At 38.9% G+C, this 14,554-nt stretch overlaps 1 non-coding gene across 1 annotated transcript; it reads left to right on the top strand.

Moving 5' to 3' along the window:
* The first annotated feature begins 8,910 nt into the window (after positions 1-8,910).
* LOC144267181 (U6 spliceosomal RNA) lies at positions 8,911-9,013 on the top strand. The gene has a single exon (XR_013346552.1). It is a non-coding gene; the product is annotated as a U6 spliceosomal RNA (small nuclear RNA).
* Positions 9,014-14,554: the final 5,541 nt, after the last annotated feature.

The raw sequence follows: 14,554 nt of genomic DNA, 5'->3' as shown, positions 1-14,554 counted from the left end.
GGGCTCTGAATAGACTTTAAAGGGTTACTTTTCCATGCAGAGAACAGTTTTCCTGTAGGTGTGAAACATGGAACTACTGATAATAGCAGTTTTGTGACTAATTCCCCACATCCCTTGCTGAAAATGTACTCCTAGAAATCTGGGGCAGTTGAATAACCAATTAGAGAAAACCTTAGTGACATAACCCACAGACTGCTGGGGATAACATGTGCGGTCCACTTTTTTTAATGATGCAGCTGCCACTGCTGCCTCATACTTGCTTTTCATACTACTAATGTGATCTGAAGCTATATGGTCATAATTTATGGTTAGACTGAAAATACCACAACTTAGCAAAGGGATAACAAACAACATACAACATTTATAAAAAGACGGAGCTATGTTCTGTCTTATTTACTCCAGTGCAAATCTGGCATAATTCCACTGTAGCCAATGTTGTTACTTTAATATTATGCCATTGTATATTGAGATAAGAATCTTCTCCAACATCTTCCATAGCACGTTTACACAGCATATCATATCAACAGCAATGGTCCTGATTTCTTCAGGGAGAAAAGTTCACTAAAATGGACAGGTTTCCTTCTGTTGTCATGGATCCTCAGGATCAGAGCTTTGCCCCCAACTTGGAACGGTATCTTGGAGGAACCTCTTCCATATGCCAGAACTCCAATGGGTCTCACTCATCCTTCAGGGTAGGCAATGCAGCCTCACCACCTCCTGAAACTCAGCCTGCTGTCAGGCTTCAGTACTCCTGCTTTGTGCTATGAATTCTCTTCAGTGAATCCAAATGAGACAGACTCCTGGTAGAGACTTGTACACTCTTCAGGGATTAAATTAATGCACCTCTCTAAGTATTTACAATAACTTTCAACCAGCATTTTCAGACCAGTAGGGTTTATTAGTCAACTGGAACATAGCATTGGAACGACTTAGGTTAACACAGAGAAATGAAGGTTAAAGCATAGTCCATTCTGGTCATTTTAGAGTGGTCCAGCAGCCAAGCTGTAGTGAACTCCATTTTCAGGCTCTCTCTGTCTCTCTCTGACTTCCTTCCTTAGTCAGTTCCTTGGTGACAGAAGCCAACTTTTATCCCCTCACCTTTTATACTTTGTTCTCGAGCTGTGGTCTCTACTCCACTTCCCTGTAGGGAGGTGGGGAAATCATTCTCCCTCTGGGTCCTTGGTTGCTAGGTGTCCTGGTGGCTGGACTTTCCTACGTCTTCTCAGATTTTCCATTATATGGGTTGGCCTCAGCCAGTCCTTCTTTAATGACACATTGAGCCCACTCAGACAGCTAAGTGACACATACACACCTATGTGTCTAGGTCTGCCCTGAAGGCAGACATAGTCCTGTTTTCCCCCTAGGTAGCCATGCAAATTATAGGGGAAACTGAGGCACACATAGGATTCATTAAAAACATTATAAAAAACTCCCACTTCATCTCACCTGCATATAGTGTTGGAAGATAATTATTAATTTAAATGGTGTCCGAAATGCACAGGGGTCTATACATAAATAAATATCCTTTCCTTGAAGAGCTTCCAGTGTAAGGTCAGGGGAATCTTTTGTGTTGTTTTATTGAAAACCAGTGAAATGTGTACATTCTGTTCCTGTGTAGCAAAGGTGATCAGGACACCCCAATACTACTTAAAAACAGGAAGGTGAAGAAATTCAAATGCTGACATCTCAGCTGCATGCAAGGGTGAGGGCTGGGATTAATACTTCTCTACTGGTTGTGCTCATTGTATGTTGTGTTTTCAGTATTGTACAAGAGACAACAGAAAAGGTAATGCATGCTGAAGAGGAGGTACCAGCCACAGGATATAGTGTATAGTTTAATCATCCTGAAGTTATAGTAGCTTGAGGCTTTATAAAGGTGTAGGAAAAGTTTTGAGGATCTCCTCTTAAAGACGGGGTAGAGAAAGCTGGTATTTGTACTCATTTACCTTCCTCTTTATAAGATTCCACAAGGCTCCAAGGCCAATTCCATGTAATAGAAACCTGTAAGGGGTTATTGGTACTTTTTGGCACAATAATGTTTTACTTGGCCTATATTTTTAAACAAGAATGTAAAAGGAATCTGCTGTTTTATGAAATATTATGGATTGTATATACAAATCTCAAACTGGATTTACTACTGCAGGCAACCTGAGAAAGTGCTAAGATTAAAAATATCCTTGCGGGGAATACTGTAGCATCTCACTGAGATGGTTGTGCAGTATTATGCTGAACAAAAAACGTTGACAATTTAGAGTTACAGTTCCTGATGTAATTAATATAATCTGTTTGCACGCTACCCTATTTACAGCATTATATTAATAATTTCCACATACAAAAATTATGCTTGCAATTTTGTGTCCACAGTTTAATAGTGGACTTAGATTTCATAGCTTCTTCGATTTTAAGGCCAGAAGGGACCATTATGATAATCTAATCTGACCTCCTGCGTAACACAGGCTATACATTTTTACAACTGATTCCTGAATAAAGCCTATAACTTCTGGATGAGCTAGAGCATATCTTTTAGACACAGCATATGTTCATTTCAAGAATCCAGCATATCCCTAGGTATGTTGTTCCAGTGGTTAACCGCCTTCACTGTTAAAAAATGTACACTGTTATTCCTAGTCTGAATTTGTCTAGCTTCTGCTTCAATCCATTGCTTTTTACTGCTAGATTAAAGAGCCCTCAATATCAGAAATGTATTCATAGGGTGGAAAACGTTTTCACCCGTACCCCAGGCCCCTTCACCCCCATTGGCTGAGCAAAAAGCCCCCCAAAAACCAAATAGGTGGCCAATCAGCTTAACAAAAGACGATCCCAACAACAGCCAGTCAGCTCAGTGGTATGAACAAACCAGCAAACAACTGAGTGGTGCAGAAGTCTGGCACCCCAGGAAGTTGTTGCCCAGGGTGCTTGCCCTGCTGTCCCGCCCTAGAGCTAGCCCGCCCCATGTAGGTACTTGCCTGTGATCAAGCTACTTAACCTTTTCTTCGATAAACTAAATAGATTGATCTTCGTTAGTATCAGACTGGAAGGCAGATTTTCCAGTCCTTGCATCTAGGTACTTGCTTGTCGGACTAATCGGTTGTGCGGGCAAATATTCTGATACCTTTTGTTGCTGCAAAAAGAGAGACTGAGCTTCAGTCCTTTAAAAAGTTTATACCTTTGTGGGCATCATTTTTTTTCCAGGAAATGTGATGAACTGTTCACTGGAGCAACAGAAATGGTTTTAGTGCATGTGCTCATCCTGTTGAACACTTAAAGATTTTCCTTGGGAAATTGTTAACATTGATTTGTATTTGTTCAGCACTTTGAAGATGTGAAGTGCAATATGAATGCAGTATTATTTCATTATTAAATACAGTCAGAGCACTTCCTTTGTTTACTATCCCTGATGGATGGTCCAACAATAATATCACAGACTGCAGGATATATTCCTATTATAGTAGACAGAATTCTGTGGTGATTTACACTCTGTGCTTCCACAACGAAGTACAAGCTGCTTGGGATTCAAACTGGTTTTTAATTTGCCCTTTATATTTTTAAGTTTCTGCTTTATGAATTACTGGGCCCTGCTCCGCCCTAAGATACATGGGTGTCAGTTTTATTGAAGTAAATGGGAGCTGCACTTATGTAAGTGTAGGCAGAATTAGTTCCCTCTCTATCAGCAAACACATTAAAGGCAAATTTTATATTATTACTCTTTCTTATTCACATGGCGTGATAGGATGTGCATAACATTTTACAGACTGATAAGAAAATAAGATCCCTGCACAAAGGAGCTCACAAATATGAGTTAGACATGACATAAATCAAAACTGGCAGAGGGGGGAGACAAAACAAAAGTGGGGGGACAAAACAAAGGAAGCGGAGTGCAGCTTTTGAGGGAGCAACGTTTTCTTTGTTTTGGGTCCAGATCCTTTCAGCTGATTAGTTTCATATGCCACACCATTTGCTGTCCACCTGTCTTTGTTAAGGGTCAGGAGTTGTGGCAGAGTGTATCTATGAAGAGATTGCTTGTGGAAAGAAGTGCTGAAAGAAATGAAAGTTGAGGTTGTGGAATTCCGCCTCCTTCGTTTGTGCTCCTGGATTCTAGAGGTATCTCATTTCCTGTTGTCAAACATACCATAATTTCATGTGTGTTGAAGTAGCTGGTATAAAAGTAAGTGTATTGTGTATTGGGTAGTTTGTCATGTTTTTGGCATTCTTCTAGGGAAGACTGTGCAAGGCTTGAGAAGTTGTTTGACAGAGAAAGAGGGAGAAGATGCACTCAAAGAGGACAAAAAGTATATGCTAAAATTATCTTCTAAACTGGGACAGAACTATCTTGTGGGTATGTCTTTCATTGCAACATTTCTTTGTCCAAAAGTCTTTATGTCCTGTTGAAAGTACTACTGATGATTGAGAGAGTCATGAATCAGTGAGTAGAGAGGGGTCTGTTTTCAATTCATTCTTTGACTTCCTATCAATAAATTTTCAAAATATCAGAAGTAACAGAGGGAAATTGCTAGGGGAGAGTCGATTTTTCTTCGTAGGGATAGTTAGCTTTTCATTTCTAGGACTAAAAATCATTTACATAAATGATGCTAGCGTTTCTAGATCTGTACCTGCCTATATACTATCCATGGGATCACCACAAATGCCGTAGACAGATAGATCTGTCTGTCCTCGGGACCCTTTGTAGGTGGGTTTTTAAACCATAATTATGCTGAAACATATTTTAGCTCGATTGCAACCAAACTGGTTTCTAACACAATTTGATCAGCCAACATGAATCGAGCCCGTTCATTTTAGAACAAGTTTTTTTTTAAAAAAAACCCCACATGTTCATATCTAGGTGGAAATCTTTAGTTATAGTGGACAGCTATAACTTAAGAGTAGAAATGTATTTTAGGCACTATTATTAATAAGAAGCTGCTCTGCAAATATGCATACTCCATTTGTTAAAAGCCAAAGTTTAATTCCAGGCTTGACTATTAAAGTTAGGGATCTGTTCCAGAGGAAGGTTTATGACCGCCCACATAGACCTGCCAAACCATGTTAGAAACTGGTTTTGACAGCAATCAACTTTAAACTGTACTTAAGAACCATTATTAAACATGATTTAAAAACAGTTTAGATGGGCATGAAGAGATCACAGCAGATATAATAAGAGCTGGGTCACACCCTGAGAATTTAATAGCAAATTAAGCTCACTGTTGTCATGACAGCTGTTGGGGGAAAAAAACAGCCAGTGAAATGAATTGCAGTGGCAAAATGTAAGTCCTGAAGGATCAGAGATACAGAACTGTGAGGAAATAGGGTTAGTCCCTCCTAAATAAATGTTCCCCTTATTGTATTGATGGCAGATATAGTAAAATGTCTTTAATGATGAATGCATATAATGTAAATGCCAAATAGCTGTAAAAAGGGCATGAGGATTCCTTGCCTCTGCCCCAAAATGAAAAATATCTTTTAGTAGAAGACAATAGGGACAGGGATTTTCTGCTCCAACTCATTTTATATTGCATTTAATCATGTAACTCTTGGTGTACCCTTAACACTGTATCATTTGGTAACTTTTTTGGTCACAGTGTGTTCACACAACCTTGTATGACATGGTAGCAACACAGGGGCATTGTGAAGTACAGAGGACTGCCTGGTCTGGAATTGTTTAAACAAATCACTGAGTTGACTAGAGAAGTGGGGAATGTCTCTACTCCTTTGGTTTGGGATATTCAGTGACATACTTAAGAGTGAGTTAAGAGACGTGAGTAGTCCTTTTGGAAAACTAAAATATTTTTCATATATGGGTTATTAGTTACATATTATACAGATGTAGAAAATATATTGAAATTCGAAATGGGCAATATTTCATATACAAGTTATTCAACAGTACAGTCAAATTCTGCTCTAAGTCTGTGCAACTCCACTGACTTCCAGCTTAAGAGCAGAATTTTGCCCAATATATTTGGTGTGTGTGATGTAAAACATATTGTCATACTATGTATTTTAAATATCCTGAAAATCGGAAATTGAAAACACCCAGTATTTACTATGTCACTATATATTTTAGGCAACAAACCTTATATGAAAAAAAAATAGGAAAAGCTAACAGTAGATATAGACACTCTATACTTAATAATATGGAGATATACCTATCTCATAGAACTGGAAGGGACCTTGAAAGGTCATCGAGTGCAGTCCCCTGCCTTCACAGCAGGACCAAGTACTGTCCCTTATTTTTGCCCCAGATCCCTAAATGGCCCCCTCAAGGATTGAACTCACAACTGTGGGTTTAGCAGGCCAATGCTCAAACCACTTAGCGCACATCTCCAGGCAAATCCTCAGCTGTCAATTGTCACATCTCCAGTGACTTCAATGGAGCTATGACAATATACATCAGCTAAGGGTTTGTCTCAAGAGTGCAGCTAGTAGACTGAGGGACCCTGCTTAACTCAGCCAGAACTGAGGACCTTATTTGAAATAAACTCTGCAAATAGATCTAAAATACAATACAGTTTATATATCTGCCCCTCTAATTTATACCTCACGGGATGAGGTTGATGAGGAAGGCAGAATGAGGAGTAATAAATGAACAGAAGATGAATTATTCTCTCTGATTTTGCCCCCACCCTCTTCCCATTTGATTTTCTCCTAAAATTGGTTGCTGTCTGGCAAGCAAGCCGCTTCAGCATCATGCATTGTTGTGCCGGAAATCCTTGACTATATATCTATATCTGCAGAATGTAGTATGCTATCTCCAACTGCTTGACTTACCACATTGGGAAGAAGATCCAGTGAAAAGAGCACCCACAACACAACAGAGACGCATGTTTTATTTCACACCATTCATCTTTCAACTGCTTATATCATCTTGTTTAATTTTTATCTGTCATTCTCTGGCCAAGAAAAAAGTTCTTACACAAGGATGCCAAGTCCCATAGAGCTACATGAAAAGGAATGGGAGTCAGGAGGAGGAAAAGTGGGGGGGATAAGACAAATACAAGGGCAGCTCCTCAGCTGATGTAAATTGACTTCAATGGAGTCATTACATTACACACTGCTCCACATTTTATATCCAAAAGGTTTGTCCATCTTATGTTTGTATTGTTTATGCCCCTGTGGAGTTTTTTTCTTATTGCTTCCTTAGAGTTTTTCACTGTTCCTTTTCTATTCCTCCTCTGTAGTTCGTCCCTTTCCTCCTCCTCCGTTTGCTTTTATTGAACACGTGGGGAAGGCACATGAATGCACCAACATTGTTGGCACACTGTGATGTGTGTGTTTGCTGCATGTGGATGGAGCATGAGTGCATATGGGTGAGGCACAGGTGCTCATTTTCTCAAGTGTGAATATGTGTCAAGATGCACTTTTCAGAGCTATTGGACTGAGGTCAGGTCTGGTCTCCCTCATGGTATTTGCACACTGCCTCAAAGGAGGAATCAACACATAGAGGCCGTAATCACACCATGGAGTCAGTCAACCCTATTTAATCTGGTTGGGACTCCTATTAAAATATTTCTTAAGTGGGACTTCAGTTTCTTCTCGATATTGTGACTTTATTCTAATCTATACCCAGGAAAATATGAAAACAGCAAAAAAATATAGTGGCTCCAACCTATGAATGGGGTTTTTTTTTTGTATTTTTGTTTCATAGAGGAAATTGTTGAACCAGTGATAATCACTTGATCCAACCACTAGTGTTTCTAGATGTTGTGGGTGAAATTCCCTGAATGCAAGGGGCCAGCACAAGCTTTACGTGCCACTTAAGCTCTATTTTTAGGGTGTAATTGGCACTTTGGCTTATAGCCTCTTATTTGACCTCTGGATAGGAGTAAATTTCAATCTGCATACTTCAGATTTTGTGTTGGCACAGATACCCTGGCTCCTGTCTCAATACAGTTAGGATCTGTTCATATTGTCAGATCAGTGAGAAGAAAGGAGGGAGGAGAGGGTAGCAATATTGCTTCAGGGAGCAGAGTTCTACCAGCAGTGTCCATTAGTCCAATGCGTCACCAGCAAAGCACTGCAGAATTTTGCCATAGGCTTCACTAGGGCTGGGATATCACCGTGCAACCGTATTCCAATTTTCTTTAGGTTTCTTATTCTTCTCATAATAAGTGGGGCTTTAGAGCAGCTAATTACTGTAGATGCCATTCCTAACTTCAGCACTGATGCCTCGAATTAAACTTCTGCTTTTTAATTTCAGCAAAGTCTGTAAACCAAGCCTTTAAATGTCCACTCACAATAATATAGCCATTTTTAAGATTCTCAACTCCTGGTACTTATAAGCTAACTGTAAATAAGCCATTGGTGGTTATGCAGTTTGTCTTAAAGCATCTGCATTTAATTACACATTGATTTTTATCTATGATTGTTCATTCTGAAAGCCCACATAGGCTTTTGATGGAAACACCAACATACTATTCAATTTCAAAAGCATATTAGCCACACTTTGTTTTATTCTAGATTTTAACTGATTATTTCATACTATTATGAGAGAGAGACAAATTCGTAATCTGGTTGTTGCCCATACAATGAATCTCCAAATGTAAAGAGGTTCTTGCAGATGTTGATATTGGAACTGTGTGAAACTTCCTTCACTAAATTCAAATCTTTATGAAACTCGATTGATCTCACATTTTATCACTAAGTCAGGACTCAGACCAGGTTTGTCCAAAGGTTTTGCTGAAAGTTTACAGGACTTTTTAGCCAAGCAGGATCCAGTGTTGACTGAAATGAGTAAAACTTGGTTGACTTACAGTTTTATGTTGACCCATGTTAAACATGTAACTCTGTATAGTTTTCTGCAAAGAACCACATGGAACTTAGCAGTTTCCTTGACTGAGTTTCACGTTGAATTCTTTGAGATTCCTTCAGACCTGAAACTCACGAGGAGCAAACCAAAGCATGAAGAGATTTGTTTTTATAAATTTAGCACATATATATAACAATTGGAATGATACAGAGAAGAGTAGTCTGGCCTTTGTGCAAGGATAACATGCAAATTTGTGATGTGTTTCCCAAACTTCTGAATTTCGTGCAACTCTGAGTCTAAGCAATCAGCTGTACAGTTTTGCACATCTAAAAAGAAAGGGTATATCGAAGTGGCAGCAAGAGTAAATCAGCATAGCTTCAAGCAGCATAGCTTGTCTACACTACCTCACGGGGTCGAGCTAAGATACGCAACCTCAGCTACATGAATAGCTTAGCTGAAGTTGATGTACTTAGATGTACTTACTGCGGTGTCTTCACTGTGGTAAGTCGATAGCTGACTCTCTCCCGTCAACTCCGCTTGCGCGTCTCATTCTGGTGGAGTACCAGAATCTGTGGGAGAGCGCTCAGTGGTCGATTTATTGCATCTCTCCTAGACGTGATAAATCGACCCCTGCTGGATCGATTGCTGCCCGCTGATTTGGCAGGTAGTATAGACAAGCCCTAAGTCAGTGGAGTTGTGCTGATTTATACCAGCTAAGGATCTGGTCAAGTATTATTTATTGAGTATCAGCAGGTTATTTACACTTTTATATGTATGCTGTGTGTACAGCTCCTGCTCTGAGGATTTAGAATTTCAGACATAGACAAAACAAATCAGATGCCAGCAGCATCTGTGGTGTGCTGGCAAGAGATTGAGGTTATGGAATGATCTAGCAGGGTCATTTTCAAAAGATTTCATGGAATCAGTGGTGTATGAGAGGAAGAATACTTTCGTACTCAGAGAAGAAATACAGGAGAACTTCACTAATTCGCTTGGCTAATATGAAATTCATCCCAGTCCAGCGAGTCAGCATGAGGCCTAAATGCCTCTTAAACTTTATTTTGAAAGTGTAAATGGAAATTAAGTGGTTCCTGGAGCTGGCCCTCCACACTGGGATTAATACCTTCCATTAGAGATTACCAAACTTTTCATGCTAGTGAGTATATGAACAAATATGACTTTTTAAATAAAAGGATCAAGAATTTTAAAAGCTCAAGATTAAAAAAAGAGACTGCTTCACGGGATATTTTCATTTCTCCTGACCAGCAACATTTGTGCATCTTCATAATATACTATTATAATGTACAATTTGAAAAAGTAATGAAGACAGAGGGCTGGATTATTTATTCCAGTCTGTCTTGCGGTACCACGCGAGGGACAAAGGGGTAGGGAGCTGGCCACAGTTGGCCCACAGAGACTTGCCCTATTGGAGGAGAACTCCTTGCTTGGAGCAGTTATGCTGACTCCAGGTCCTACAATTGTCGTGACCCCTTGACGCTGGATAGGGGAAACAACGGGGAGAGGACATGATAAGAGTACCATTTTGCCTCACACATCTTTTGTTTGTGTAATGGCTTCTACATCAGTGGCATCAGTTAGAGCTACCTGGAATGGCTCTGACTTATCATGGCTTTGGCTTGCCTTGAGAATCAGGAAGGTATTCTGGCTCCCTGGCATTTCCCCCGCATGCTGAGCTGACCTTTGAAGGAGAGAATGAAGCACAGAGTAGTAATATAAGACTTCACTCCAGCTTTCTGCTAGTAAAACTTCCCTAAGGAGAATAGGATGTGAGAGCACTGGCTGTTTTGATTTTTGTTTTTGTGAGGAAACACTGGATTTCTAGGGTTAGCTCAGTGACAACTAGTGAAGGGTTGTACTGCTGATAGTCACAAATGCCTCCACTTTAATTTTGTTTTTCAATATTTATTCACCATATAAATATAGAAGGTGGGAGTCAAAGCAAAATTTAAAAACAGTAAAAGAAATGTAGCATTTCACACATCATTGATTTAACTGTAGTATCAAGTAAATTATGTGACCAAAACTGCTATTGTTTTTAGGCGTTCAGCAGCCCATCTCTATTCAGCATCCCTAAAGGTGAACCTATGCCTACCTTTAGGGATGTGCTAAGGTCCCATTGACTCGGATGGGATTTAAGCATATGCAGACGTGCTTTGCTGAAGGGGCATGGATTAAAGCATGTGCTTAAAAACTTTGCTGGGGTCTCCATTCTGAAAGGACAGGATGAGTTGAGATGGGAATAAGATTTTTAAATCAGTTTATTGTCATGCTTCGTAGTTTTTTTTTTTGAAGTATAAAGTGGAGCTCCAGTAGCATTGGTATAGTAGGTTGATTGAGGTTTCCCCTGAAGGGCCACCCTGGTTGGAGATGTTTAACTAGAAGATGCTTGAAGTGAGAAAAGTAAGTAATTCATTAGTAAAACAAGACATGAATGAAATCTCAGAAGTACTGGCTACAATATTGCTCTTCTTTCGTCCATGTGGAATATTGATCTGAGAAATGAATGTTTGTATCATCTCTGCAGCATAAGGGAGGAAATAGCACGCCTGACACTTGCTCTGTTTGACTATGCAAAACAGACATTTAACTGTGTTTGCCTTTTTCTTTCCATTTAAATGACTCATTATTTTCAGACTGAATAAAATAATGTATTTTCTAGTTATTTTATCTATCTAAAGAATTCAAAGTAAATCTGATATGAACCTGAAATATTGGAGGCAAGCGGCAAATCTTTTCTTTTAAAAAAATTGGTAATTTAAGAAGCAAATCCTATGTTTTAATGCAATCATTTTAAAAGGAGGATTCACGCTATTTCCTCCCACATGTGTCTAACCTATCCACTTTTATTTCAAAGGGTTAGTTCACACCAGAAAGTTTAGATTGCAAATTATTTTGTTGAAGGCATAATAGAGAGTGTGAAACTAAATTTATTCAAAAGCAACATATAAATTGATGGAAGTTAAATCTAATAATATATGTGTGTGTGTGGGCAGGGAGGGTGAGGGGGGATGAAAACAGCTAACCCACTGTCTTTTGAAGCTGAAGACTTGTGGCCCAAGAATGAATAGTTTCCTGTATAAATTGAAAAGGCCAGTCACTATGGATGAAATTTTCAGACAGTAGTCTCTAATTATGTATGTGCTAAATTACAGATGCATCTGTTTGCTCACACTGTTACCTCATTTGAGCATGCAAGTAAGCAGTTACACTCAGATCCAGTAACAAAGTGACGGATGACCAGCATTTGCCTGTGCAAATGGGTACATGCAAAATTGGATTTACAATCGCTGAAAATTAAGCCCTTGGTTTAACTGCATCTTTTAAAAATTGGACACTAAGGAATTCTGTGATCACACCTATTGAAGGTTGCAGTCTTGGTACTTTCCAGGATCTGAGCACTTCTAATTGTGCTATAAGTTTCTTCTTACTAGTGGATATAAACTAAAGCAACCAAGTCAGAGTAGCATTGTTCTGCACCGTTTCATTTAAGCATCTAGTTTTGCTTGAGTCAGTAATTTAGCAAGAAATATAGGCAAATAAGCAGTCTTGGGGATGCAGGTAATTTAAAATAGATCTAAATTTTGTTTATTGCTTTGCTTGCATGCTAGGTGGGCATGTATTGATTTTATGGTATTGTGCGATATAAATAGATTAGTGAATGGAGAAGCAGTTGACATTTTTCAGGCATGAAAGCTTGGTAAATAGACTTTTGTGGGATATTCATATAAAAATATTAATGGGAACTCGTCTTAGCCAGTTTCAGAGGACAGTCATTCTGTCATATTACTGATTTGCAGGGAAGTAGTGTAAAACTAATATAGATAATAAAATCTCATCTCAACCAGCAGAACTGTCAGGCTATCCAAGGGCCCAGTTCTGCAAAGCCACTGTTCACAAAACAGAGAGTCGCCTTGGTGTCAGGGATGGGCCCTTTGTCATCCCATTGAAAATCTACCCAAATCTGGCCAAGTTATAAACTTAAAAAAATTGTAGTTTTCACATGTGCATTACAGACTTCTTAGATTTTGGCCACTAAATTTGCCAAAGTTTGCCCACACTGAGCATGCTCCAGACTGGGGATGAGCAGGACTTTTAGTGCAATTGCCACTCTGTCCGCTGTTGGCAATGCCAGGTCAGGATCTGGGCATCTGAGCTGTGAGCAGGGAGCTTCTCTCCTGTGCACTGTGGCCTGTGTTGTTGGGACCATGCAGCCTGGAGGAGGAAGCTTCTTGATTTAAATGGAAAGGAGATAAGAGCCAGAGCTATGGGAGGAATAGATGGGGACAAAGAGTCGGAGCTAGACTGAAACCAAATTTCAAAATTTTTGAATTTCCCATGAACTGGAAATTCTGAGTTTCAGCCAGCTCTATTGACATCCCATGGACTGGACCTACGGAACCAGTTAGTTGCAGAGATAGTGGATATGTGAATGCATCATATGCTAAACAAATGCTAAACAAAGCCGGAAGATTTTATACCAGCTTATGTTACTTTATGTGTTCTTGATTATTCCACTTATTGTACAAAGCAGTACAAATTGAACTGGGTGCAAGCATGAAATGTGAGATAATATTACCGGCTGAGATGCCACTGTCACTTAACTGATCTTTTTTAAATACAGTTCCTCTAGTGGATACATATAAACTGGCATTTAAGTTAATACAATTAAATACCCCACTGTACGTATAAACTGCAACTTAATTGGGAAATTTATATTGTGTTCCATTTCAGAAATATGGAATACTTTATATACAATATTAATATAATGCCAGATATATTGGATTTTAAGAAGAGTTTATTTAGATATTTAAGTTATCATGATGAATGCTAAAACATTTTTACTTAAGACTTATAGCTTAACTATACATACCATTTGATCAGCTTTCCTAAGTGACATAAGTACAATGTTATGATGTATTTTAAAAAGAGCAAAATCCATTAAGTGCTTAAATGTGCTTCAGTAGGCTTTGTATATTAAGGATGGAATAACACAATTTTACAGTTGTGCTACTGCAGCTTGAAATATTTCACTATGCACATTTTTAAATTTATTTTTCAAAATGAGTATTAAAAATTCCTATTAAGATTTAATGGAATGTAATACTAGCTGCATAGACATGCTTTCCCAGTATTCTCTTGTAAATAATATTTTTCTCCATATAGGAGAGCTCCCCCTTGATATGAGTCATGTCTCTTATACTAGTGCAATTCTTGTCAAGAGCTTAGATTTTTTGCAAGGTTCTGTTCATGTTCCATTAAAAAGAAAAGTACGTATTTGGTCCCATTTTTCACCCTCAAAGTTGTTAATAGGCTCTAGAATATGGGAATGGGTTAGGGAAGCATATAGGTCGCCTCCAATTTTGCTATTGTATTTTTATCATTCTTCCTATCTGAAAAATAAATACTCTGGGACCATTATGGACCCTAGAAGTTGAAACTCGAGAAGCTGTCCGAGGGAACAACATTGATTTCTTTTCTGAGTGAGAAATGGGATTAATATAAGATTTTGAAGACATGGGTTCTTCCCTAATACAGAAGTCTGTTGTCTCACTTGTTCCCCAATAGCACATTAATGGCAAATAGAATGTTTGTTTTCCCACCAAAGCTGACATACAGTTTCAGAGTTCAAGCACGGTCCGATACTGCATTTACTGGCTTAAGCTTCTCTTTTCCCACAGAGGATGGATTTGTATAAGAATTACCCCAGCTGCTTTTCCATTAGCTGCGAATGTTTCTCAAATGACTGTCCAGCCCTCCTTGCTTCAGTTCAGAAGCCTAGTGTGGTGCATGCTG

Source organism: Eretmochelys imbricata, chromosome 6 (genome assembly GCF_965152235.1).
Source record: "Eretmochelys imbricata isolate rEreImb1 chromosome 6, rEreImb1.hap1, whole genome shotgun sequence".
Classification (NCBI taxonomy): Eukaryota; Metazoa; Chordata; order Testudines; family Cheloniidae; genus Eretmochelys; species Eretmochelys imbricata.
Note: the sequence above shows the minus strand (reverse complement) of the source record. Positions and strands in the feature narration are given on the sequence as shown.